The sequence below is a fragment of the Monodon monoceros genome, unplaced genomic scaffold (genome assembly GCF_005190385.1).
Source record: "Monodon monoceros isolate NGI ecotype Baffin Bay Population unplaced genomic scaffold, NGI_Narwhal_1 Super_Scaffold_10, whole genome shotgun sequence".
Taxonomy (NCBI): Eukaryota; Metazoa; Chordata; class Mammalia; order Artiodactyla; family Monodontidae; genus Monodon; species Monodon monoceros.
The window spans coordinates 16,600,570-16,627,403 of record NW_021703766.1 but is presented as its reverse complement, the minus strand read 5'-3'; the positions used below and the strand labels follow the sequence as shown (position 1 = coordinate 16,627,403).

The 26,834-nt window shown below is 36.2% G+C and overlaps 1 pseudogene; it reads right to left on the bottom strand.

Annotated features, from left to right (window-relative positions):
• Positions 1–21,719: 21,719 nt before the first annotated feature.
• On the bottom strand, positions 21,720–22,076 carry LOC114883946 (annotated as a pseudogene).
• Between the last annotated feature and the right edge of the window lie 4,758 nt (positions 22,077–26,834).

The following is a 26,834-nucleotide window of genomic DNA, read 5'->3' as shown; positions in this document are numbered from 1 at the left end:
TCGTTGATCCCTAGCCAGGAAAGGGTGAGTTCCTGGGGTATAAGTATTTATTGAGGTAGTGTGAGGAGAGAAGCCAGCCCCCTTGTGCTGGTGTATGCTCAGCCAAGAAAGGTTCATCCTATAAGACACTAGGGGTGTTCTCTATTACCTTTGGTTTCAAGTATGTGCAAATTAAGTTTATAAAAAATTCGATTTTTAACCTTTTGCTATCTAAATAAAGAAGAGCTTATTTAAGAAAATTCCTTCAGGACTCATTCTTCTTTCTTCCCAGCTAGAAGTAACTAGCAGCCTGAAAAATTTTTTTTCTCATTATGTTGCCCCTTAAAAAAAATAAGTTTACCACTATGTGATATGGAGGGATGTTATGTATGTGCACCTGAAAATATTCTTTAATTTTGTTTATTTTGAAACTTAATAAGAATTGTGTCATTTTTTAGGTACTTTCCTGCAACTTGCATTTTTCAGTAAAATTTGTATTTCTAAGGTTCATCCATGTGATTGCACAGAGCTATAATTCATTCTTTTTCACTCTTACAAAATATCTCATTGAATGACTGTAGCACAGTTTATTTATTGAAACCTCTACTGATGGACAGTTGGGTTCCTTCCACTTTTTGCTATTTCTAACATTGCTGCAAGGAACATTTTTGCACACGTGTAAGCGTTTCTTTAAGGTAAGTATCTAACATGAGAATTTCTGGATTGTAGGGTACGCATGTTTTCAACTTGATAATGCCATATTATATACCTAGATGGTAGCACTAATTTATATCACCATTAGTAGGTTATAATAGTTCTTATTCTTCCATATTCTTGCCAGCTCCTGGCACCATCAGAGTCCCCAATTTTTGCCCATCTAGTGATCTAAAATTGTTATCTCCCTGTGTTTTTAATTTGTGTTTCCTTAATTATTAGTGAGGTTGAGAATCTTCTATGAATGGTGGCCATTTGTTTCCTCTTTTGAAAAATGCCTGTTCATGTCATTTGCCCACTTTTTTCGTAATAAGTTCTTTGTCTTTTTCTCACAAATTTATAGAATTTTCTTAGATATTCTGAATGCTAACCCTTTGTTAGTTACGAATGTGCAAATAAATGTCTTTTTCTGTTCTGTGGCTTGTCTTTTTATTCCCTTTATGGTTTTATTTTTATTTTTTTCCTTTATGGTATCTCTTAATGAAGAGTAGTTCTTTATTTTAATATATTCCTATGTATCAATCTATTGTTTTCTGGTTTGGGTTTTTAGTGTCTTGTTAAAAATATCCTTCCCCATACTGAAGCCATAAAAATATTCTCCTATATTTATGGGATTTTAAGAATTCTGAAAATTTTAGAGTTGTGCTTTTCACGCTAAAATCCTTAATCAACCTGAGATTGGTTTTTGTGTGTGATGTAAAGTAGGGATCCGAATTCATTTTTTTCCTATATGGACAATCAGTTACTTCATCACCGTTTATTAAATGCTCCATTCTCTCTCCACTGATCTGCAGAACCAGCTCTGTTACCCATCAAGTTTTCATAAATATGGGGTCTGTTCTAGGCACTCTATTTGGTTCCACTGGTCTATTCATCCATCCTCTGCCTTTCTGGATTCCCTTTCTCTTCTGTTTTCTAAGACTAAAAAATAATTGGCCTTAAAAAATAAAGCCATTGTTTGCATCACCTTTTGTAAAACTGCCTTAATGCTTAATATGGAAAGAAGCAGTTGAAAACTTTGTATTACTATATTTTTGTGGCAACTATTTTAGGCATATTTTTGTGTGTCTAGTGCCAGTATAAGTTTTTTTGTTTACCAAATCCTTATGTCAACTATCCAGTCTCTTAATATTTCAGACTCAGTCTTGAGTTTTTGTCATTGTGATTGAGTTTCCTAAGTGAAACTTATGGAACTGTTGGATTTTGCTCTTTTATATCCCTATGCAGAAAAACACATAGAAATAATGTTGCTTCCACTAATTAAAATTCAGTAGAATCTTATTATGATACAGATGTTGGAAACTGAGTGTAACACCTGTTCTGTTGTAGACTTACTGGGTCATAGTGTGAGAAGCTCTGTGTATATGGGAAACTTGGTGGCACTTGATTTGATTCATTTGAATCCTTGCAACAGCAAGGTGCATTATGATTGTTTTTGTTTTTACCATATATGTAACATTTTAGGAAATAAACCAGATTTAATTTTGGGGGGAAAGGATTTCCTAAAAAGGGAATCTTCCATTAAAAGATTCATGTGGCTTCTTTGAGAAGTGTTTCTCACTTGAATTTTAATGAAAGGCACACATTTTTATTTCAGGTCTCCAGTAACTTGTATGTATGTACTTGTTTTCATTTTGATAAATCATAGGAAAATTGTGACTAAGGGATCCACACATCTCAAAGGTCTAATGTAATCATAAACTACTCAATCTTGACTCTCTATGATAATAACTGAAAATTCATTGATGTATATAGCACTTTTGCCTTAAGTCATAGCTGTGTGTGTACAGGTGCAAACATGCAGATTTCAACAGATTATGGTCTCCATGCACTCTATATATTCAATAATAATTTATGCACCAAGTTTTGTGACTTCATGTACCACTCGACCTTATGAATTGAATTTAATTATTTTTGCTTGCTCAAGAGTAGTTTTTCTTTCAAGGATAGTTTTGTTCCTGATTTTTAAATATAGTATTTGTTTTTCTGTTGAATTGATATCATCACCATTCTGATTTTAGGTATGATGGTCATTTTAAGAAAGACATTATTAAATGTATGATGTCTGACTTAGAAGCCGTAAAAGTAGAAAAATAACCAATCGCTGGGAATCAAGGAATCTGGATTTATATCCTTGCTAGAGGTACTGCTGTTCTGATCTAAAATCCTTTCTCTCTTAAATTCATCCATTGCAATAAGGAAATATAGCTGAAACACTCTTGAGTTCCTTTTAAAATTGAAGGACAGGGAATTCCCTGGCGGCCCAGTGGTTAGGACTCTGCGCTTCACTGCCAAGGGCCTGGGTTCAGTCCCTGGTCAGACAACTAAGATCCCACAAGCTGTGTGGCATGGCCAAAAAAAAAAAAAAAAGTGAATGGCAGTGCCAGACTCTACTAAAACCATAAACTGTCAAACATATTATGTTTCTTTCTCAATTCCAAACTTTTCTGAAAGAAAGAATGTAGGTGAAGTGAAGACCCTAGTGGTAGGCAAAGGGTCTTCCTTTGGCTTTGAATAAAGGTCAAGCAGTGGGAGCCCAGTCTGGGACCAACATTTCCTGTTTCATGTTCTGATGTCCTTTGTGTAATCAAGAAAATGCAAATTCAAACCAGTGTTCTCAAGGTGTGGTCCCTGAACCAGTGGTACTAGTATCCCTTGGGAACTTATTAGAAATTCACATTCTCAGGCCTCACCTCAGACCTGCTGAATCAAAATCTCTTGAGTGCTAGACTTAGCAAATTGCTTTAACAACCTTCTTGGTGATTCTGATGCACACCAAATTTGAGACCCACTGATCTAAACTATATCATTAAGTATTTAACCAAATTTTCCCTTGGAAACACAAATTAAGCACCTCCATATACATGAAAGTTTATCAAGTATGTCTTGTTATTTTATCATTGGTAAATAATGGAAGAAAAATGGTCCTCATTTTAATATCTTTTTTATTTTTACATTATTCTTGCAGTACTCTTTCTTTTTTGGCTAATTTTGTTGTTATTCCGTCTCCTATTTCTTTTAGGTATTATAAAATTTTATATCAGTTTGACTGGTCACTTGATCAATTCAATTTTCTATCTGAAGAGTGCCCTATTGAGTACTTTAGAAATAACAAAGGAGAGAACACAGTCTTTTTCCTTAGGAAGAAGGAAAGCTTGTTAGTTTCAAGTCAAGGAGCACCAATTCCTTGACTTGAAACTTCTCTACGATTATAATAGAACAGCATAGACAGGGAAGAGCTATCTGAATTGGGGTAGACAAGCTTTTTACATGAAATAAGTTAGTTTTTTGCATTAAAAATTTTTTAAATGGTAAAATAAACATAAAGCATACCATCTTAACCATTTTTACGTGTATAGTTCAGTAGGGTTAAGTACATTCACATTGTTGTACAATCAGTTTCCAGAACTTTTTCATCTTGTAAAACAAACTCTATACCCAATAAGTAACAGCTCTCCATCCTCCTCTTCCCCCAGCCCCTGGCAACCACTGTTCTACTTTCTGTCTATATGAATTTTACTTGTCTGGGTACCTCATATAAGTAGAATCATACAGTATTTGTCTTTTTGTGCTGTCTTATTTCACTTAGCATAATGTCCTCAAGATTCCTCCGTGTTATACCATGTCTGAATTTTCTTCCTTTTTAAAGCTGAAAATATTCCCTTTTATGTATATACTACATTTTGCTTATCCATTCATCTGTTGATGGACTCTTTGGTTGCTTTCACCTTTTGGCTAATGTGAATGATGCTGCTGTGAACATGGGTGTGCAAATTCATCTTCAAGGCCCTGCTTTCGATTCTTTTGGCTATATACCTAGAAGTGGAATTGCTGAATCATATGGTAGTTTTATTTTTAATTTTTTGAGGAACCTCCACACTGTTTTCCACAGCAGCTGCACCAGTTTACTTTCTCACCAACAGTGTACAAGTGTTCTAATTTCTCCACAGCCTCACCAACACTTGTTATTTTCTGTTTTTTGTTTTTTGTCTTGGTAGTAGTCATCCTGATGGGGGTGAAGTGATACCTCATTGTGCTTTTGATTTGCATTTCCCTAATGAGTGATGTTGACCATCTTTTCATATGCTTGTTGCATGAAATGTTTTAATCTAAGCTCATAGAAAATGATGGACTTGGGTTGTTGAAAGGGGAAGTATGTTTCCCAAGTGAGCAGAGAGCCATGAGAAAAACAGAAGATTAAGTTTATATTAGTTGGGAAAAACATGAGACTGTTTTGAAGGACAGGTGATAATGAGATAGGAAGGGTGGGGAGTCAGTGGTGCTGGGTGATGGAGGACACTGCTGATCACATGTGCTGCACTATGGGAAGCTCTTAAAGAGTTTTGAGCCCTGAGATTACATGATAATAGTAATGTGTTACTAGTTGTGTTATTCCAGCAGTTGTTGATTGAATCTCAGTGGCCAGGGATAGACCCAAGAGACTGTTATTTACAACCGTCACCCTCATACAAGTTTGAGGTTTTGAATGACAAATCAGTGACCTAAAGAAGAGTGTTAAATTATAGTAAGTAGTCTTTAGCATGTTTGTGTAATTTTAAAAACTAAATGATCTCCAATATAGCAGATCTTCCAATCTGCTACATTGGAAACTTTCAATTAATATATGTGCAATAACCATATGCAAGTTTTTTAAAAAGCTCATCCGAACCATTGAAAACTACAACAGCAGAGTAGAGTGGGTGTGGTAGACTGAAAAATCCTCTACCCCTCCCCAAATTTATGAGGTCCTAACACCTGGAACTTGTAAATATTATCTGATTTGTAAATGTTACCTGATTTGGAGAGTTTTTGCAGTATGATTATGGTAAAGATTTTGAGATGAGGAGATTATCCTGGATTACCTGGGTGGACCCTAAGTGCAACCATACGTATCCTTATAAAAGAGGGAGACAGAGGGAGATTTCTCTCTCTCTCGCTCTCTCTCTCTCTCTCTCTCTCTCTCACACACACACACACACACACACACACACACAGGAGAAGGCATGTGAAGATGGAGTGGAGAGGAATTTGAAGATGTTGGCCTTGAAGATTGGAGTGATGTGGCTACAAGCCAAGGAATGCTGGCAGCCAACAGCAGCTGGAAGAGGCAAGGAATGGATTCTCCCCTAGAGACTCTGAAGAGAGCACTGCTGACACCTCGATTTTAGCCCAGTGATACAGACTTCTGGCTTCTAGAACTATGAGAGATAAATTTCTGTTGCTTTAATTCATGAAGTTTGTGGTAATTTGTTGCAGTGACTACAGGAAACTAATATAGTGGATGAGAATTTTGCAGCCAGACTTCCTGGATGAATAGGTTGGCAATGCCACTTGCTGGCTATGTGAACTTGCATATATGATTTACTTCTCTGTTCCTCATCTGTAAAATGGGAATAACAAAAATGGGATCTACTTGATAGCCTAATTGTGAGGACCAAATGAGCTTACCTGGCCGTGGTAAGCTCTGTCATAACTATCATAATCACCACTATAGACATCTCCATCATTGTCATCATCTCCTTTTTCCCAGTCAATCCTCTGTTCTTCAGGATTGGATATTTGTTGATCTTCTAATCACCACAGTTCATATTTTTTACTTTGAAGCCTTCTACCCTTTTGTAACTCTGTATCAGAGCTCGTGGTTTGGCCTCTCATTGAAATTTTACCATTTCAGCAAAGTAAGGCCAACTTCACCTTCAGCAATAGATTAGAGAACACTGCAAAAACCTAACTATGGCCAAGGTTACCCAGACCAGCTGTGGAGCTTTACCCCCTCCTCTTTCTTATCCTTCCTGTTCTCCCTTCCTCTTCCACCTCTCTCTCCTGCCTCCCTTCTACTATTTCTTCTTACCCTTTCTCTTTCTTCCTTCTCCTGCTCCAATCTAAAATGGTTCTAAGTCTTTCCCTAGCTAAGCATAAGGTATAGAGTCATTTCTTGATTACAAATTCTTAAGGAAGAAGACACTGTGATGTTGAACCCAAATGTTAGATGAAAGCATGCCTCATTCAGTGGCAGCCCAACAGGCTATGTGGGTTTATAGAAATATAAAATTTAACCAGGCAATACATTTGGTTTCTAAATTATTTAAGAATTCACATTTTGAGTAATTGATCTCTTCCTTGCTTACTTATCTCTATATCTAGGCCTTGTTTTAGCTATAGACTAACTTCTTTGACCTGTTAAGAGGACCATGACTGCCAATAGGGGTAAGCTTGCCAAGACTTACTGCCAGATTCCCACTCCCTCACCCCAAATGTCCGTCGCACCTGCTCACAGTTGCATGAAAAGGATTTGGCCTCTTGAGAAAAGAACCCCAAGGTCCAGAGAGCTTGGGTTCTGTAATTCCTTTATAATGTAGCTGGTTTTAATTTACTCCATCACCCCTCTGAGTGGTGTTCATCCATAGAACAAATGTTAATGTTGTGTGCCTACTATATGCTGGTACATTGTTCCCAAAAGTGACCAAGACACAATCCATGCCCTCAAGTCTATGTCTTCCACTCTAGAAGGGGATACAGGTAATTGAGGGGACAATTAAAATACAGACTGTTGGTTATTACCACTGGGATAGTTCACAGCGAACATATAAGAGTCTCTTTTTAATGGCCGTGCATTCACTGAAATTGAAAGTAGGCCTTGTAAATAAGTTCATTTGTACCTTGTTTTAGGTTCCACATCTAAGTGATATCATATGATATTTGTCTTTATCTGTCTGACTTACTTCACTTAGTATGATAATCCCTATGAACATCCATGTTGCTGCAAATGGCATTATTTCATTCTTCTTTATGGATGAGTAATATTCCATTGTATATATGTACCACATCTTCTTTATCCATTCCTCTGTTGATGGACATTTAGGTTGCTTCCATGTCTTGGCTATTGTAAGCAGTGCTGCAGTGAATATTGGGGGTCATGTATCCTTTTGGATTATGTTTTTTTCCAGATACATGTCCAGGATTGGGATTGAAATAGAGTCACAGATGTAGAAAACAAATTTATGGTTACCAGGGGGGAAAGGGGGGGTGGGATAAATTGGGAGATTGAGATTGACATATACACACTACTATTATATATAAAACAGGTAACTAAAAAGGACCTACTGTGTAGCACAGGGAATTCTACCCAATACTCTGTAATGACCTATATGGGAAAAGAATCTAGAAAAGAGTGGATATATATATAACTGATACATTTTACTGTACAGCAGAAACTAACCACATTGTAAATCAACTATACTCCAGTAAAAATTAAAAAAAAAAAACAAAACGGAAAGTAGGCCTCTGCTCTTTTCGAAAATAGCTTGTCTACTTCGTTCAATGCTGGATGTTTACAGGATGTCTTTGAAAAGGCCATAATGATATGCTTTCTTAGCTACACAGTGAGTTTCCAAGTATTTACTTGGCTAAAAGTAGCTTGGGAACAGATTTTTCTCCTGTCACTTTGACACACATGAGGGAGTACTCAGAAATTCTGAAGAGGCATGGAAATGGCAAATAATGAGGTCTGGATGATATGTTTCATTGTGGTTGAATTTTAAAAGCACTTTTATTTAATTTATTAACAAAGCATGAGTTTGTTCAGATCAGCATACATTTGTAAGTAGGAGGCAAACTGTCTTCGTGAAACAGAGCATTTTTCTGGAACTTATTTTTAAGAGAAAAGGGCTGAATCCCAAAAAAGCTAGTGTTGTTAGCTCATCCAGTGGTTATCCCTTGCTCAGTGTACAACTTTGCCCTAACTTGGCTTAATTGGAGGAAAAATAAAATTCTGGACATATTAGTGATGCTGTTAGTTGGCAAGGTGGTGAACAGACATGGAAATCAGTGAAGACGATCTAAGGACCTTTCTTTTTGGAGCTGACACATCTCACGCTTGTTATATGGCTAACACTTATTACCCATCCTATGATTTCATGAAGCCTAAGCAACCTGAAAATTTAATACCATTGTCAACACGGCAAGATTTCAAAGAGTCACTTGTTCGTTTTTCACCAGAAGGAAGAGGGCCCATGCTCTGAATAGAGCAAGCTTTCAGTTTATGGCATTAAATAAATTCTCTTACTGGCTTTAAAATCTTGGGATTAAAAGACCCTGATGTTACATTGAAATGGATTTATGGGATGTTCTAAAGACAGGATGTTAGGGCTAAGAAGTATCAGATGCATATTTGGATAATTTTCAAATAAGTGGAAATGGAAATATCATTCAGGACTTGTTTTGTTTCTGGTTATTATGGTCTGGATTTTCCATCCTGTTATTCATTAGGGATTTCACTCTTTATCCCCACCCTTTGGAACATTTGTTTTGCTGAACATTGTGGGCTACAGCTTCTTCGCAAAGGTGATGCCATCCAAGGCTAATTTATGCATAGCCAGAGGCAAAAATTCCTAAGCAGAGTCTTTGCAGGACTCAGAAAACTCCTCTTCCCCGAATAACCCTACTTTCCCTTAGCATCTGTTATTGCCTAAGTTTTTCGATTGGTGAGTCATTCCTCTGGGTTAGCAAATACCATTAGAAAAAAATGCAGGCAGCTATCAGTCAAACCCGCCCTAATGCAAATCATCTCTTTGGCTCTTCCCAGCCAATAACTGAGCTTGGAGGGAATGGAATTTAAATCTGGGATAAAGGAGAAGGATAATTTGGAGTAGAAACTCCTTTAGAGATCAGGCTTAAGTGAGAATGATAGGAGGCTGTACTTAGGGCAGCATCTGGGAGGGTGGCAAGGGAAGGTAGGAAGACACATTTTAGTGAATTTATAGTTTCCTAGTTAACTTCATGTTCGTGACCCACCATGCCACCATGTTGAGATTCTCATTGTGTGATAGTATAACCTCTCACTGGAGCACAGTTCTGCAGAGACAAGGCCTATTCATTCCGTGGTGTTTGTCAAACAACTACTGCCAAGTCAACACATAGTATGTGCTCCATAAATATATGTGAATCAATGAATAGTCTGGTACACAAAGGCTACTTTTAAAATGTTTTGCTTTACACTACTAAAACTATTTTTTCAGTTAATTTCTAAAATGCTTGTATTTTTAAGCCCAACCCTCAAATGACTTTTAGTAAGGTTAACTATATCAGATATAAGTAGTTTCTTACATAAGATTCATCTTACAATACTAAGTATTAGATATTTTAGCAACTAAACAAACTTATTACAGGAGTCAATCAGTCAAGTATTTGACCACATATTCTGTACCCAGGAATTACTATTTTTCTTCTGGAAGAGGGAAAAGACAAACTTGTTAATCCATATTTTACTTTTATACTTAAAAGAACCCAAGGCAAACAATTAGGAGTTTTACTATCTGAGGATACAAATATGCATGAGAAATAATAGCCATAATTTTAATCTTTCAGATTTCACTTTATGGTTGCTTTATGATGACCATTTGTCTGATGTATTTAATTTTCTAAATTTCTGTTGCATGAAAAATGGAAACTGTATTGATTTAACATCAGAAAAATGTACAGTAGTTAATATAAAAAAGACTGCATCAAAAAAAAAGGCTGCATCTAATTTTGTTAATAAACTATAAATGGTAAGATGACATACAGTTTAGATATCAAAGCATTGGGAACCCACATTTTTCTGTACCATTAATAATGTAGTTTTAGTTTTGGCAGCAGCATAATTCTATAGTGTGATATTTCTACTTTATTGTTTCTCAGAGTAGGCCTGTGGACTTCCCTGGCTGTCCAGTGGTTAAGACTCCAGGCTTCCACTGCAGGGTGCACGGGTTCAATCCCTGGTTGGGGAACTAAGATCCTGCATGCCATGCAGTGCAGCTAAAAAAAAAAAAAAAAAAAAAAAGTTAACATAATATGGGAAAATTTCCCCTGGTAAAGTGTGCACTGAGCTAGTGGGATGTGATGTTTGCATTACACAGGTAAGTCTTACAGAAATTTTCAGACTAGTCATCATAACTACCCTCAACCCTGAAGTTGAAAGATTTATTAATATCAGATGACATACATTTGCCATCATTTATTGGAATTGAAACGTAGTTTGCTCTTCTTGACTGTCTCTGGAGTAACAGTCAAGTTTAGTAGCTAACTCTGGAATGTTATGACCATGGTTTGAATCTTGATCCTCCACTTATTAGCTGTATCATCTTTTCTTAATCATTCTGTGTCTCAGTTTCCTCATCTATAAAATGGGGATAATAACTGGATCAACTCATAGGGTTGCTCTGGGGATTACATAAGTTAATAAAAATAAATGTGTATAACAGTGACAAGAACATAGTAGGTGCTTGATAAATATTAGGATTCCTATGAATAGATTATGAATATTCTTGTCTTTAGAAATATTAGCTCAAGAGAAATAGTCATAAAAGAGTATTACAAACAAGGTTAGTTCATGAATAAAGTATAATGAGCTGTATCTGTTTGGCATGTCATGTCTTGGAGGAGATTTAGTTTAGTCACACAAGGGGAGGTTAGACTAAGTACAGAAGGCTTATAGGTGAGAAAGAACATGGGTCTCTGCATTTGGAAGTGCTGCAGAAGTTGTTGAGCTTGTGAGAGATGAGGTTGGATAAGTGAGGACTGAATCCTGAGTGGATGATATAGAACTTGGCAGTTATCTTGAGGGCAGTGGGGAGCCCTGAAATATTTTAACTTGTAGAGTGACATGCTGGGATGAGTTGTGAGTAACACCACTGTGCCTGCAGTACAGAGAATGGATTGGAGGATTGGAGGGGTTCGACTGGCGCAGGAAGTGAGCTAAGAGGCTGTTAAGAGGCAAGAGCACTGGTGGCCTAGATGAACCAGGCAGGTGTGCCAATGGGGATAGAGAAATGGACAGATTTGAAATCTGTTGGAAAGATAGAATCAGTAGCATCTAGTGATTGTTTCAATGTGGTGAGTGAAAAAGAGGTAAGAGCTGAGAAGGATGGCCAGTTTTCAGGCAGTGGCTGACGAAGACATTGCCCACCTACCTGGCCAGATTCCCAGGTTTGTAGTGGGCTGTGGGGCTTACAGGAGTAACATGGGCAGATGCAGCTGCTGTCTGAGGTGAGACAGCATCACAGGTAAAACTGAAGTATTTAGTCACAGGCTGGAGGTCAGGAAGATGTGTAGAAGCATAGAGGTGTATGATGTTAAAAATGGAAAATGAGGGCAAATCTGGGGCCAATGTCCAGGTTAGCCTGAGACATTGCCCCTAGACTCTCAGGGTTCCACATGGCAGTAGACAGCCTTTATATATATAGCCTAATGTGACTCTTTTCTAGTGAACACTGTCCCCCCAGAACAGCCCCTCTAGGCTTTAAATGCCATGGGCAATTCCAAACCTCTGTTGACTCTCCCCTTATCTGCCCTGGAGCCTTGGTACTAGCAGTTAAGGGTTGCGTCTCTATCCCTGAGGCAAATTGGTGGTCACCTTGAACCTGAGATTTTCTTGGGCTCATATTTCCCGGTTCAGAAGATGCTCTTTTCCCTCTGGGACAATGGACCCTGAGGAGCTAAAGCAGAGTGCTCCTAATTCTTCTTCATCCATGTCCTGTTTGTGACATATTCATTCCTCAATCCTTAAGGTTTCTTTTACACTGTTCTGCTGAAACCTGAAACATGCTGAATTTTATCTAGGCATTTCTGCAGGCTTGGCTCTAGAGATGAGTTAGGTTGAATTCAAGTAACTGGTAAATTAACTTTCTAATTTCAAAATTCAAGTTTTACAAATGATCACAAAACTTTTATGATAAAATACAAGTCTTAACACAGTGTGAATTGCAGTACTGGTGAGTGGGAATTAAAACATTAATCTTGTTCAGAAATTAGCATCTAATCTTCATGAGCCACCTAAGAATGGTTCATTTGTGTGAATGAAATGGGAATATTTTTTCAGTTTGTTTAATATTAGAAATTCAAGAAGAGGAAGATTCAAAGCATTTCAAAACATTGGTGGCCTTCTTAAGGTGACCATTATAGCAAGCCTCACTAAAAGTAAATAGACCTCTCTTGCTTCTTCACAGACAAACTACGATGGTGAGAATGAAATTAGCACTGAAAATATTAAAATATTGATAGCAATCATTCCATGTCCAGGCTTTGCCAATTAATAATTAATTTTACCTTGAAGGTAACTGTAAGAGACTTTTTTTTTTTTATGCTTTCACTTGGCAAGAATGTTGACTTTTTGCCCCCTCAGTGTTATAAAGTCTCCAGCAAATAACTTACGTTTTAATGTGGTTAGTAGCTGGAATTTCTTTTATGTGGTTTCATATTGATGAAATGAGAAAAAAAAAAGTTTGTTGTGAATGGTTTAGAGAAGGCGTGAGTTAGTTGTCTCTCTGATTTATATGTGGCATCAATGGATTCTTACTGTGTCATTTCCTGTTATGTACTTCTCACAGTGTACCTGTTGTTTTAAAAAATTTTTTTCAAGGACCATACCCCCAAGGAGAGGGAATGATCTTTATCCTCTGCACACTGATGATTACAAAAGGGTTATAGATTGTTACAAAATGGATGTTTTCTCACCAAAAAAGGAAGCATCTGTCAGTTTTTATGGCTTTTTATTTGGACAAGATAAGTTTGTCCTGAACTCCTTGTATTATCATGAGTGAGTGAACAATCTTGTTGCAATGGTGCTATTTTGTACTCAGAAGAGGTTATGCTATCTCAGTCTTGATCTTGCTCTAATGGTTGGTAGCAAAACTATGTCCTAATTTATTTTATATATCCAATAGTTATCTGTTCAGAAGTCCCTTGGAATGAAGTTTAGGTTATATTTTTTATTTTGATAAATAAAAAGTGGCTAAAATATTCACTCATTCTCTCAACTCTTTGCTGACTGCCTGGTATGTGCTGTTCTAGAAAAAAGTGGATTTAAAGCCAGTTTGTGTCATACTAAAATGGTTATTAAAGAAAAGTGCTCTATTTCTTATTTTCTAAAATGGGACAAGATATTTAAAGTCTTTGGACCTTATACCAAAATGTTTCCCCTTTAAAAATATCTGCCCCTTCTAATTAAAAGAATAGGCTTAATTATTTTGAGTATGTACACTGAGTTTTTTGTTTTTATTTATTTACTTTATTGAAGTATAGTTGATTTACAATGTTGTGTTAATTTCTACTGCACAGCAAAGTGACTCAGTTATAAATATATAGGCATTCTTTTTTTATATTCTTTTCCATTATGGCTTATCCCAAGACATTGAGCACAGTTCCCTGTTGGTGTGAATGTAAGCCACTATGGAAAACAGTATGGAGGTTCCTCAGAAAACTGAAAATAGAATTACCATATGACCCAGCAATCCCACTCATGGGCACATATCCAGACAAAACGATAATTCAAAAAGATACATGCACCCCTATGTTCATAGCAGTACTATTCACAATAGCCAAGACATGGAAACGACCTAAATGTACATTGACAGATGAATGGATAAAGAATACTACTCAGCCATAGAAAAGAATGAAATAATGCCATTTATAGCAACATGGACGCAACTAGAGATTATCATACTAAGTAAGTCAGAAAGAGAAAAACAAATACCATATGATATCACTTATATGTGGAATCTAAAATATGACACAGATGAACCTACCTACGAAGCAGAAACAGACTCACAGACATAGAGAACAGATTTGTGGTTGCCAAGGGGGGTGGGTTTGGGGAGGGATGAACTGGGAGTTTGTGGTTAGTAGATGCAAACTATTACATATAGAATGGATGGACAAGGTCCTACTGTATAGCACAGGGAACTATATTTAATGTCCTGGGATAAACCATAATGGAAAAGAATATAAAAAAGAATGTATATTAAGAAAAAGAATATATAAATGTATATAAATAAAAAAGAATGTATATTAAAAATATAAAAAAGAATGTATATAAAAAACTTAGACCTAGTAAACAAATTCAGTAAGGTTGCAGGATACGAAATCAATACACAAAAATCTTACATTTCTATACAAGATGCAAGCTATTACATATAGATTGGATGGACAACAAGATCCTACTGTATCGCATATTTAGTTTTTGAGTTATCCCTCCCTCCAGGAAATGTTTTGTTTGAAAATATTTTCTTATGTGCAACTGCAGGGAATGTGTAATTTTCCTAAGTGACCCTGTTCAAATGTTTGAAAACAACACCTAGCACGGTGCCTGGCACACATATTTGTTGATGCTGAGTGTGGTATAATTCCAGTCTCAAAATCCAGTAATTCAGTTCCTGCTCTGTGTAGTCACCTGTCTTCTCAGCAGTGCTTTCTTGCCTTTATTTCAGTCTCAGTGCTTCAGCTCCAACTTGACCCAGGCCATGCAATCTGCCTGTTAACTACCTAGCCCATAATGAGCAGTTTTCAGAATATTAATTGCAATATTATACATAAGACTTGTAAGCATTGATGATTTTGAATTTAAAAAGTCAGGAATGGAAGGTAGTATTATTTGGGTGACCCCTTAGGTGGATGAAAGAGAAGCTACCGACCAGGTTTCATAAGCCACCGTGTTTATTGTTAATAGTATTTGTGTGGCTTATAGTGTTTCTACCAGTTTCTGTTCCACTGATCCACAGGCATAAGTTATGGTGAGAAACTTGCCAATGAATTAGACACTTATGGTTTTCTGTAGTTACACATGAGATTTATATGGTCAAGCCAGTAGTTTAATTTCTACAATTTTAAGGTCAATAGGCATTGTCACTTGTGAAATGTAAGTGAGCCAGTATTTATAATAGCCTTCAGATGGATTTTATTTTGCTCTTTATAGTTACTCTTTCCCACCATGAATATCTGTGAAAACAAAGATGTACCCACACAGTATAATATTTACAATTTTTCCAGATTAGGTAGAAAGCACCTTTATAGGTTATTTGTGTCAATTACAGTAGAGTTCCCAATGTAAGCTGACAAGAAATGCTATAATATTTTATATTCAGCCTTTCAAAACTCTGTTAATTATGCATAAGATAATACTCTCCAATAACATCAGGAGTAGACAAATGAAATCATTAGTTTTATATTCCAGAGCCCCATGTACATCTATTATAACTATGCATTTGGATGCCTCCACCCACATTTCTCAAAATCACTTTTTGATACCTTATAATGTGATATCATAAATGAATATGAAGAATATTATATAGTGTGAAATTGTATCAAAAAGATCTTAGCTTTTGAAAATTGTAAACCTAACTCATTATTTGGAAAGGATAATCTGCTGAGAGTTTATGACAATAGAAAGAGAAGTGTTGATCAATCATTTGCCATTGTCTTTATTTCAGTAAATAGGGTCTCTGACAAATATGTCATCGACTCCAACATGCTTAACATGCTACCATGGCAGTGTCAGTGTAGACAGAAGTGCATCTTGGTGGTGGTTCCTTCTAGGAATATGAAGTCTAGCTAGAGAAAGGTGCTCTGGCTTCCTGTGAAGCCTGGTTATGACAGGATATCCAACGGTGTATCTGCATATTTCTTTAAGTTTGACACATTCTAGAGAATTATTTTGAGAGGTAAGAGAAGAAATGCACATTGTACATTTAAAATGACTTTGTGAAATGATATGATTTGCCAAATGCACATTATTGTAACTTAGCCAAGATAGGTGGCCAATTGAACGTTCACGGAACTGTAATTGTCTACGTGCTGTTTGCAAGGCCCTTTCTGATATAGCTAGAAAAATGCTCCTTTTTCTTTCAGTATCCATTTGGTTAGGAATGCATCCATTACTTATAAATGATGACTCTATTTTGCTTTTCTTTCTTTTCTTGGGGGGAGGCTACTGTAAATACAGGTGAAAGTAGTTTCTACTGTGGCTTTTTTCTTTTTTTTGTGGTTGTACAATAGAAATTATTTTTAAATATACTATATGTTATCTTAAATTTCATTCTAAACTATATATTTGTTTAAAAAGAAAAGGGAAATAAAATCTGAGAAAGACAATCATATCCAAATAGAGGATAGTTTTAGCCATGTGTTTTACACCCAGAATTTCAAAACATGGATGGAAATATTGTCTAAGTTTTTATTATTAAAACCTGGTTAAACTTTTACAAATGTCACTTTGCTGACACCAACCAGAAGCAATTAAAGTGCAAAAATAGAATTGTATCTGTTACAGGAGTGATACATTTTAACTGGAAAAAGCCATGAAATAAACATTGGTAGACACAGTGGTACTTCTGTTTTATAATTCTAGAGTATAAACACGTGAACAAACTTATAGGAAGGGATTTTACTTTGCCTGTGAATTCTACTGTTAGTAGTATTGTAAATGTTAAATATATCTTCTCATTGGAATATATTTTACTGGAAAACATAAAATGAAAAAGCAATCTTTGAAAATTCTGAGTTGTATCTTCCATGTTAGACCTGGACATAGATGTCTATCTCTAGTACCCACATATATTTAGTTCCTAAACTAGTTCTGTCTCTACTAGCTGTTTGACCTTAGGCAAGTTATTTAAATCCCTTTGTGCCTCAGTTTCTTCATCTGCAAAATGAAGCAAAAATATTATAACAGTATTTCCTTCTTTAAGTTGTTATAAAGATTGAATGATTTAATACATGTATCTTGATAGGGATTGGCATAACATGCAGTGTTGGTTATTCTTAGTTATGCTATATTAATAAAGTCCTTAAAATAATTTTTAAATTTATAAATATTGTATATTTTCATTTAAAAAATTTAGAAAGATATAAAGAACATAATAAAAATCACTTATCACTCCCCACAGAGATAATCACTGTTATAATCATTTAGTTATAAATCATTCCGTTCTTAGCAATTTCACTTTCTTTTGGTTAGTATTTGCCTACTATGCCTTTTTTTGGTTTTTGTTTTGTTTTGTTTTAATATTGTTTATTAGCACAGTAACAAATGCAGACTTAAGTAGTCCACATCATAGAACCAATCCACTGAGCAACTCCTATTCCATGCCTTACAGTTAACAGCTTAAGGTATTTTACTACAGATTTTCACAAGTTCTGATTCAAACCTCTATCTTTTCACAGTAAAGTAGATTGGTATATAAAATAAAATACATAACTACTCATTTCCTATATGGTGTCTTATAGCCATGTGTCCATTTTATATATATGAGATGACAGTCTCTAAAAGCAGTTAAATATCAATATTCCCTTCCAAGAAGGGAAAACAAATTCCAACTTTTTAAAACAAAAAACTGTGTAGTCAATAGAAAGGGAAGATGGCAGAGTAGAAGGACGTGCACTCACTCCCTGTTGTGAGAGCACTGGGATCACAAGTAACTGCTGAACAATCATCGACAGGAAGACACTGGAACTCACCAAAAAAGATACCCCACATCCAAAGACAAAGGAGAAGCTGCAATAAGATGGTAGGAGGGGTGCAATCACAATAAAAGTAAATCCCATAACTGCTGGGTGGGTGACTCACAAACTGGAGAACAGTTATAGCCCAGAAGTCTACCCACTGGAGTGAAGGTTCTGAGTCCCACACCAGGCTTCCCAACCTGGCGGTCCAGCAACAGGAGGAGGAATTCCCAGAGAATCAGACTTTGAAGCCTAGTGGGATTTGATTGCAGGACTTTGACAGGACTGGGAGAAACAGAGACTCCACTCTTGGAGGGCACGCACAAAGTAGTGTGTGCATCAGGACCCAGGGGGAAGGAGCAGTGACCCCACAGGAGACTGAACCAGACCTACCTGCTAGTGTTGGAGGGTCTCCTTCAGAGGCAGGGGGTGGCTGTGGCTCACTGTGAGGACAAGGACACTGATAGCAGAAATTCTGGAAAGTATTCCTTGGCATGAGCCCTCCCGGAGTCCGCTATTAGCCGCACCAAGGAGCCTGTAGCCTCCAGTGCTGGGTCGCCTCAGGCCAAACAACCAACAGGGAGGGAACTCAGTCCCATCCATCAGCAGACAAGCAGATTAAAGTTTTACTGAGCTCTGCCCACCAGAGCAACACCCAGCTCTACCCACCACCAGTCCCTCCCATCAGGAAGCTTGCACAAGCCTCTTAGATAGCCTCATCCACCAGAGGGCAGACAGCAGAAGCAAGAAGAACTACAATCCTGCAGTCTGTGGAATGAAAACCAAATTCGCAGAAAGATAGACAAAATGAAAAGGCAGAGGGCTATGTGCCAGATGAAGGAACGAGATAAAACCGCCAAAAAACAATTAAATGAAGTGGAGATAGGCAACCTTCCAGAAAAAGAATTCAGAATAATGATAGTGAAGATGATCCAGGAGCTCAGAAAAACAATGGAGGCAAAGATGGAGAAGATGCAAGAAATGTTTAACAAAGACCTAGAAGAATTAAAGAACAAACACCTAGAAGAATTAAAGAACAAACAAACAGATGAACAATACAATAAGTGAAATGAAAAATACACTAGAAGGAATCAGTAGCAAAATAACTGAGGCAGAAGAACGGGTAACTGACCTAGAAGACAGAATGGTGGAATTCACTGCTGTGGAACAGAATAAAGAAAAAAGAATGAAAAAAAATGAAGACAGTCTAAGAGATCTCTGAGACCAACATTCGCATTATAGGGGTCCCAGAAGGAGAAGAGAGAGAGAAAGGATGTGAGAAAATATTTGAAGAGATTATAGTCAAAAATTTCCCTAACATGGGGAAGGAAATAGCCATCCAAGTCCAGGAAGCGCAGAGTCCTAGACAGGATAAACCCAAGGAGAAACACACCGAGACACATAGTAATCAAACTGACAAAAATTAAAGACAAAGAAAAATTATTAAAAGCAGCAAGGGAAGAATGACAAATAACATACAAGGGAACTCCCATAAGGTTAACAGCTGATTTCTCAGCAGAAACTCTACAAGCCAGAAGGGAGTGGCACAATATATTTAAATGCAATGATGCAAGGGAAGAACCTACAACCAAGATTGCTCTACCCGGCAAGGATCTCATTCAGATTCGATGGAGAAATCAAAAGAATTACAGACAAGCAAAAGCCAAGAGAAGTCATCACCACCAAACCAGCTCTACAACAAACGCTCAGGATACTTCTCTAAGTGGGAAACACAAGAGAAGAAAAGGGCCTACAAAAACAAACAAAAGACAATTAAGAAAATGGTAATAGGAACATACATATTGATAATTACCTTAAATGTAAATGGATTAAATGCTCCAACCAAGGGACACAGGCTCACTGAATGGATACAAAAATAAGACCCATATATATGCTGTCTACAAGAGACCCACTTCAGACCTAGGGACACATACAGACTGAAAGTGAGGGAATGGAAAAAGATATTCTGTGCAAATGGAAATCAAAAGAAAGCTGCAGTAGCAATACTCATATCAGATAAAATAGACTTAAAATAAAGACTATTACAAGAGACAAGGACACTACATAATGATCAAGGGATCAATCCAAGAAGAAGATATAACAATTATAAATATATATGCACCCAACATAGGAACGCCTCAATACCTAAGGCAAATGCTAACAGCTGTAAAAGCAGAAATCGACAGTAACACAGTAATAGTGGGGGACTTTAACACCTCACTTACACCAATGGACAGATCATCCAGACAGAAATTTAATAAGGAAACACAAGCTTTAAATGATACAATAGACCAGATAGATTTGATTGATATTTATAGGACATTCCATCTGAAAATAGCAGATTATACTTTCTTCTCAAGTGCACATGGAACATTCTCCAGGGTAGATCACCTCTTGGGTCACAAATCAAGCCTCGGTAAATTTAAGAAAATAGAAATCATATCAAGCATCTTTTCTGACCATGATACTATGAGATTAGAAATAAATTACAGGGAAAACAACGTAAAAAACACAAACACATGGAGGCTAAACAATACAATAGTAAGTAACCAAGAGATCACTGAGGAAATCAGAAAATACCTAGAGACAAATGACAATGAAAACACGACGATCCAAAACCTATGGGATGCAGAAAAAGCAGTTCTAAGAGGGAAGTTTATAGCAATACGAGCCTACCTCAAGAAACAAGAAAAATCTCAAATAAACCATCTAAACTTACACCTAAAGGAACTAGAGAAAGAAGAACAAACAAAACCCAAAATTAGTAGAAGGAAAGGAATCATAAAAATCAATAATAAATGAAATAAAAGCAAAGAAAACAATAGCAAAGATCAGTAAAACTAAAAGCTGGTTCTTTGGGAAGATAAACAAAATTGATAAACCTTTAGCCAGTCTCATCAAGAAAAAGAGGGAGAGGACACAAATTAATAAAATTAGAAATGAAAAAGGAGAAGTTAAAATGGACACTGCAGAAATACAAAGCATCATAAAAGACTACTACAAGCAACTTTATGCCAATAAAATGGACAACCTGGAAGTAATGGATGAATTCTTAGAAAGGTATAAGCTTCCAAGACTGAACCAGAAAGAAATAGAAAATATGAGCAGACCAATCACAAGTAATGAAATTGAAAGTGTGATTAAAAATCTTCCAACAGACAAAAGTCCAGGACCAGATGGCTTCACAGGTGAACTCTATCAAACATTTGGAGAAGAGCTAATACCCATCCTTCTCAAATGCTTCCAAAAAATTGCAGAGGAAGATATGTATGATAAGTACATACCTAGATCAATTTCTTAGGCTAAGTTTTGGCTAAATTCATTTTTAAGTTCAAGGTTCTAAGTGGCTGGGGGAGTCCTCTGTTCCTTGAACAGCCTTCTGTCCCAATGAGATGATCCCCTACTATAACAACGTGTGTTAATTCCATCATATTTATCACATTGTATTTTAATTATCAGTTTATCTGTCTCCCATCAGATTGGGGATTCCTTTAGGGAGAGACTCCCTTGTTCACTTTGTCTTGAAATAGGTACCAAATTATTTGACAAATGAGTAATGAACAACACTTCAGATGGCATGCATTTATCCATAATTATTGAGTATTAACCTACAAATATTCTATAATCTGATTTTAAATCCTCAAATTTATAGCAAGGCTTTGATTTAGCTTATGCTAATTTTAAAAATGTGTAGCTTTGAGGCATTTTATTATAAAAAGCTGGTATTCATATATATAAATGAGTGAGAACTTAAAATTCATCATATATTTAATTCACTTTTTAGTTTGACCTTCTAGTAAATCTTTAGCTTCATTGATTTTGGCTGCTATATAAGGAGATCCTCCCTTGTCTGGGTGATTTAAAAGCATAATTGGTCGATGAGCATCTCTTATCTTTCCTTTATTGGCAGTAGGGCTTACATCTAGTATTAATGCTGCTTCCTGTTTTGTCATTTTGGGTTCAAACCCACCTCTGAAGGTGTAATAGCCACCACTGAAGGCAGATTTTGGTAGACTTTGAAAAACTTGTTTTACTTGAGGCTCCGTATGCTTCATGGCTTGCAAAGCATAATGGCCTGCAAATCCTGCAGCAGCAATGGTCAGTCCAACTGCTATGACTGTACTGGCCATGGTTCCCGCTCGGCTCCTCTGCCTCCACTGGGAGTGCCCAAGTTCTTAGTTTTTATATCTTGGACAGTCTGCTTTTATTTGAACTCTTAGGTGATTGTTTAGCTAGGTATGGAATTGTAGGTTATGTTATTTTCCCTTATTATTTTGGGGAAAATATATTTGTGCATCTTATTATTTGTGCATCTATTGTTGCCTTTGATAGGATTCCTATTGGTTTGATTATTGTTCCTTTGAAGGTAGTTTATCTTTTCTCTCTTGCAGCTTTCACACTTTTTTCTCTTTTTTCTTGGTGTTCTGTAGTTTCACTACAGTGTTGCATCTTTGTTTAGTCTGGGGAGTTAAGGAGCTCTTTCAATCTGAGGGTTTATATCTTCACTTCTGAAAACTTTAAAAATATTATATCTTTCTTTGTTCACTGTAGTGTCTTTCACAGATAACTATCATATGCTGGATCTTCTGTCTAAATTTCTCTTTCATATTTTCCATTATTTAAACTTCCTGTGGTACATTCTAGGTGACTTCTTTAGACTTATCTTCCAATTTAATAAATTGCTCTTCCTCTTTGTGTTGTGTGCTCTTTAACATATTATTGTTTTGTTTGCCAGTGATAGAATTTTTTTCAGATTTTCCATTTTTAATAATACACGCATACTTTGTTTTATTTTATTGTGCTTCACTTTGTTGCACTTCACAGATCCTGTGTTCTTTGCAAATTGAAAGTTTGTGGCAATGCTCTACTGAGCAAGTGTACTGGCACCACTTTTCCAACAGTGTTTGCTCACTTCATGTCTCTGTCACATTTTGGTAATTCTTACAATATTTCAAACTTTCTCATTAATATTATATTTGTTATGGTGATCTGTGACAGTGATCTTTGATATTACTACTGCAGCTCGCTGAAGGCTCAGATGATGGTTAGCATTTTTTTAGCAATAAAGTATTTTAAAATTAAGGTATGTACATTGTTTTTTTAGATACAATGCTATTGCACACTTAATAGACTACAGTGGAGTTCAAATATAACTGTTACATGCACTTGGAAATCAGAAAATTCATGTGATTGTCTTTATTGCGATACTTGCTTTATGGTGGTGATCTAGAACTGAACCTGCAGTATCTTTCAGGTATGCCTGTACCTTGATCCTGCCATGTGGAATCTATTATCTTTTTCATCTGCTTAATGGCTATAAACAGTTATTTTGAAATTCTTTTTGAATTGCTTTAGTATTCAGAGTTATTTGATTATGAGCTTTTGTTGCATTTGCAAAGTTTTATAGCATTGGATTGCTTTGTATTCTTTGCAGTCTTTCTGAGTTCATCAGTACTAATTATATATTTATAAGTATGTGCTGGATTGTGGAAGCACCCTTATGGGACAGTTTTGTGTTTTACTGTGGATGTATGGGTTTCCCAGGTTTGGACCACTTTTTATACTAATTTTTTAGTTTGGACTTTGCTAATAGCTCAAAGACTTTTACACTCTGCTGACACGCCTTGCAGGGCAGGGAATTCAAAATTGTCATGACTGACTCTGCTTCCTGCTGTACCTTGAGGCAAACCTTATCTTTATCCTGTTGGGAGTTTTCTCTACTTCTAGTTCACCCCCGGTCTTGCTTCTTGGAGGAAGTTCAGGACTCAAAATCTTGACTTTTTGTGTCATTGCCACAATCTACATCCATTTCTTCCTGAGGGACACATGGCTTATTTTTCTGGCCCCTAGAAATGTATTTTTCTTATCTTAAACTCCAGCTGTGTACTTTGAAAAAGTTCTTCAAATTTTATGTAGAATTTCTAGATGTCTTTGAAGTGGGAGGAGAAACTTCACACCTCAGATCAATTTGCTATCTTTGCTGGAAAGGCCTCCAATTTTTATTTTTTTAAACTTGGGCATATTATATATGTGTGTGTATATATGTATACATATACATATGTGTATATATATATATATATATATGTTTTGTTAAGTGCTTTTGTACCTCTAAGAGTTTATCATGAAACTTATGCCATTATTAATCTTCTAAACCATGATTCTTTAGTAGTTATTTTCCACAGAATGGATGTATTACTTATCTAGGCAATCCCTGTTGTTGCATCTTAAGTTTCTGATTTTTTTGCAATTATAAATGATTTTTCTGTGAATATCTTTATGTATCTTTGTGAGCATCTCTGCCAGGACTACCTTCTTAGAGGTGAAAGAATTGTATAACAGGATAGAATCTTAATAATTTGAAAGACTGATAAAATATTAGTAATGGGAAGTACACTGGATGTATCACAAAAATTCTGAACATTAAGGAAAAAAGGAACAGGGTAAAATTGTGAGAGGAAGATAGAAATACAATGGATTAGAACTTTATACCATTGTAAACATCAAATCTCTGAGTTCATACAACAGACGTTTAAGACATTATGTTGAGTATTGTAACTAATAGGGAGGGATAAGAAATGAATAAGACATGGTTTCTGTTCTTCAGAAGAATATAGGTGAATTCTTAATGAAGATAAATAGAACTATATGGAACTCTAATAAAAAGGCAGCCATAAGTAAGTAATATACTTCAGGTAACAGGAGGCTGCTGTGAGATCTCAGAAGGATCTACCTAATCCAGCTTGAGGAGGGACCATATCTACCTAATAATTTACAATTCTTAAAATGTTAAGAAAAAGGTTTAAGCAACAATGAACACATGGTTATAGGAGGGATAGTTGACACAGTTAATAATTTTGTGTGTATAATTACCTCAGTAAGCATTTTCTTGTATGAGTGAGTTGCCTCTCAACATGGCTCCCTCCTAGTCCAAATGGTTTGTTACCATGTCACCAGCCAGAACAACAGTGTCAAGCCTGTTCTTTAGCTTCTTTACAGCAGCCACACTCTAATAGTCATCGCAACTTCCTCCTTCCCGATAGAAACTTCATTGATCTGGTTTTCCACCATTTTTATACATGGCTATGTGCTTCAGAAGAAGCTAGGCCCATCTCCTGCTCTAGGGTTCCGGTTAATCTAAGCCAGCCATAGAGTGTTCCCTTGCCAATGACTGGTTTAGGCATGGGCATGTAATACAATTTTGGCAGGAGGAAAATTTTGCTTGGGGCTTTCTTGAAAAGGTTTATTCACCCATATGATGAGGAAAAGATGGTCCTTTCACTGGCTATTGTTGGTTCCGGATATTGTACTTGGAACTGTTGCAGTCATCTTGCCATCCGTCTTAGGATGAAGTCAATACATAGGAAGACGAAGCCAAGAAGGAGAGAGGAAACCTGGAGGTTGCTCTGCTACTTAATGTTGTGATAATAAATGCCCACATGGTTTGAGTTATGTTTTTCTATTACCTGAAGCCAAAATCTTCCTAACGGATGCAGGAGGCAAGGTGTCCCTTGGGACTCTTGTCACCTCAGGACAATCCCTGTAATCTACTTAAGTGTCTCATGCAGGGATACAGGCGAGGTTCTGGGTGACTTGGGCTGCTTTCCTATTTGTTGCCTTTGGACAGTTACCAGAATAACTGGATATTTGCATTTCCATAGCATAATGTCTCTTTCTAACCTTTCTTTTCTAACTTAAAAGTAGGTTCTTACAGTTGATTTTTGAATGACCTAAAACCAAGAGAACTATTGATATTGCACAGTAGTGGTCCATGTATTTCCTATTCGATTCCTTTGTCATGAAAATTAGGGAAAAATACACAATGAAAATTAGTTTTGGCTAAATATTATGAAAAGTAAAAATTTCCACTTTTCAAATGTGATAAGATAGCTTGCATTTATTTTATTGCTTCCTTTGTGTCTTCACTGTGCCGTGACCATAGCTTATCACTCACTTTGAAACTTTTTTCAAGCATCGAAAGTCTTTTTGTTTCCAAATGATTTCTAAATGATCAACAGCACCTCCCCTGCTGAAAAAGCAGTTGTAATAAATTACATTAAGTTGATTTTATAAATTTGAATTTATAATTGGAGAGTATGGGGGACAATTACAGCTTGAGGTCACCTTGAGCAAGTGACTTGTTTTAGATTCCCATGTTGAGAGAATTCTGATTCACATCTATAAGTAGTTGCAAGTTTTAGGATTTTGTTTGTTTGCTTAAGAAGCTTGTTTTTGTAATCTCTTGAATAAGGATGGTTAGAAATAGTTTATTCACAGTTCACAGAGGAAGCAAGTTAACCTGGTTGCATAACGTAATGTAGTGAAAATTTCAGATATGAATATTATAATATTGGTATATAATATTCTTGTGTGTGCCTGTATTTAAAATACCATTTTAGAAATAAGTGCTGTTTAAATGAAGAAATTAAAATAGCATAGTTTTTGTAACCCTTGAAGTTCCCTGGCATAGCTTGAATTTGAAAACCACTGCTTTTTAAAAATTATTTTTTCCAATTCTTCTCACACCATGCAGCAATAATTTGATGAACTTCGTCTCCCTTGAGCTGCTCAAAGGCAGGGCTTGTGTCTCATTTATGGTGAATTTAGGTGCACAGTTTTATTTTTACATGGTTACCCCTCCTTACACCAACTGAGAGCTTTCCAAGGCAATATTCCTCATCCATATAGCACAGTGCCCACTGCATGGAACATCTGTGGAATGAATTGTATTACATCCCAGCAAACATTTCTCTGCCTATTCTATCTGTTCAGTTTATAGAAGACCAAATTAGGGGTTGATTTCATTGAAGCTTCTCTTAAAGTATATGTATGTTTTCTTTATGTATGAGATAAAAAGATACTTGTAGAAATTTAGGAAGTATAGAAAATTA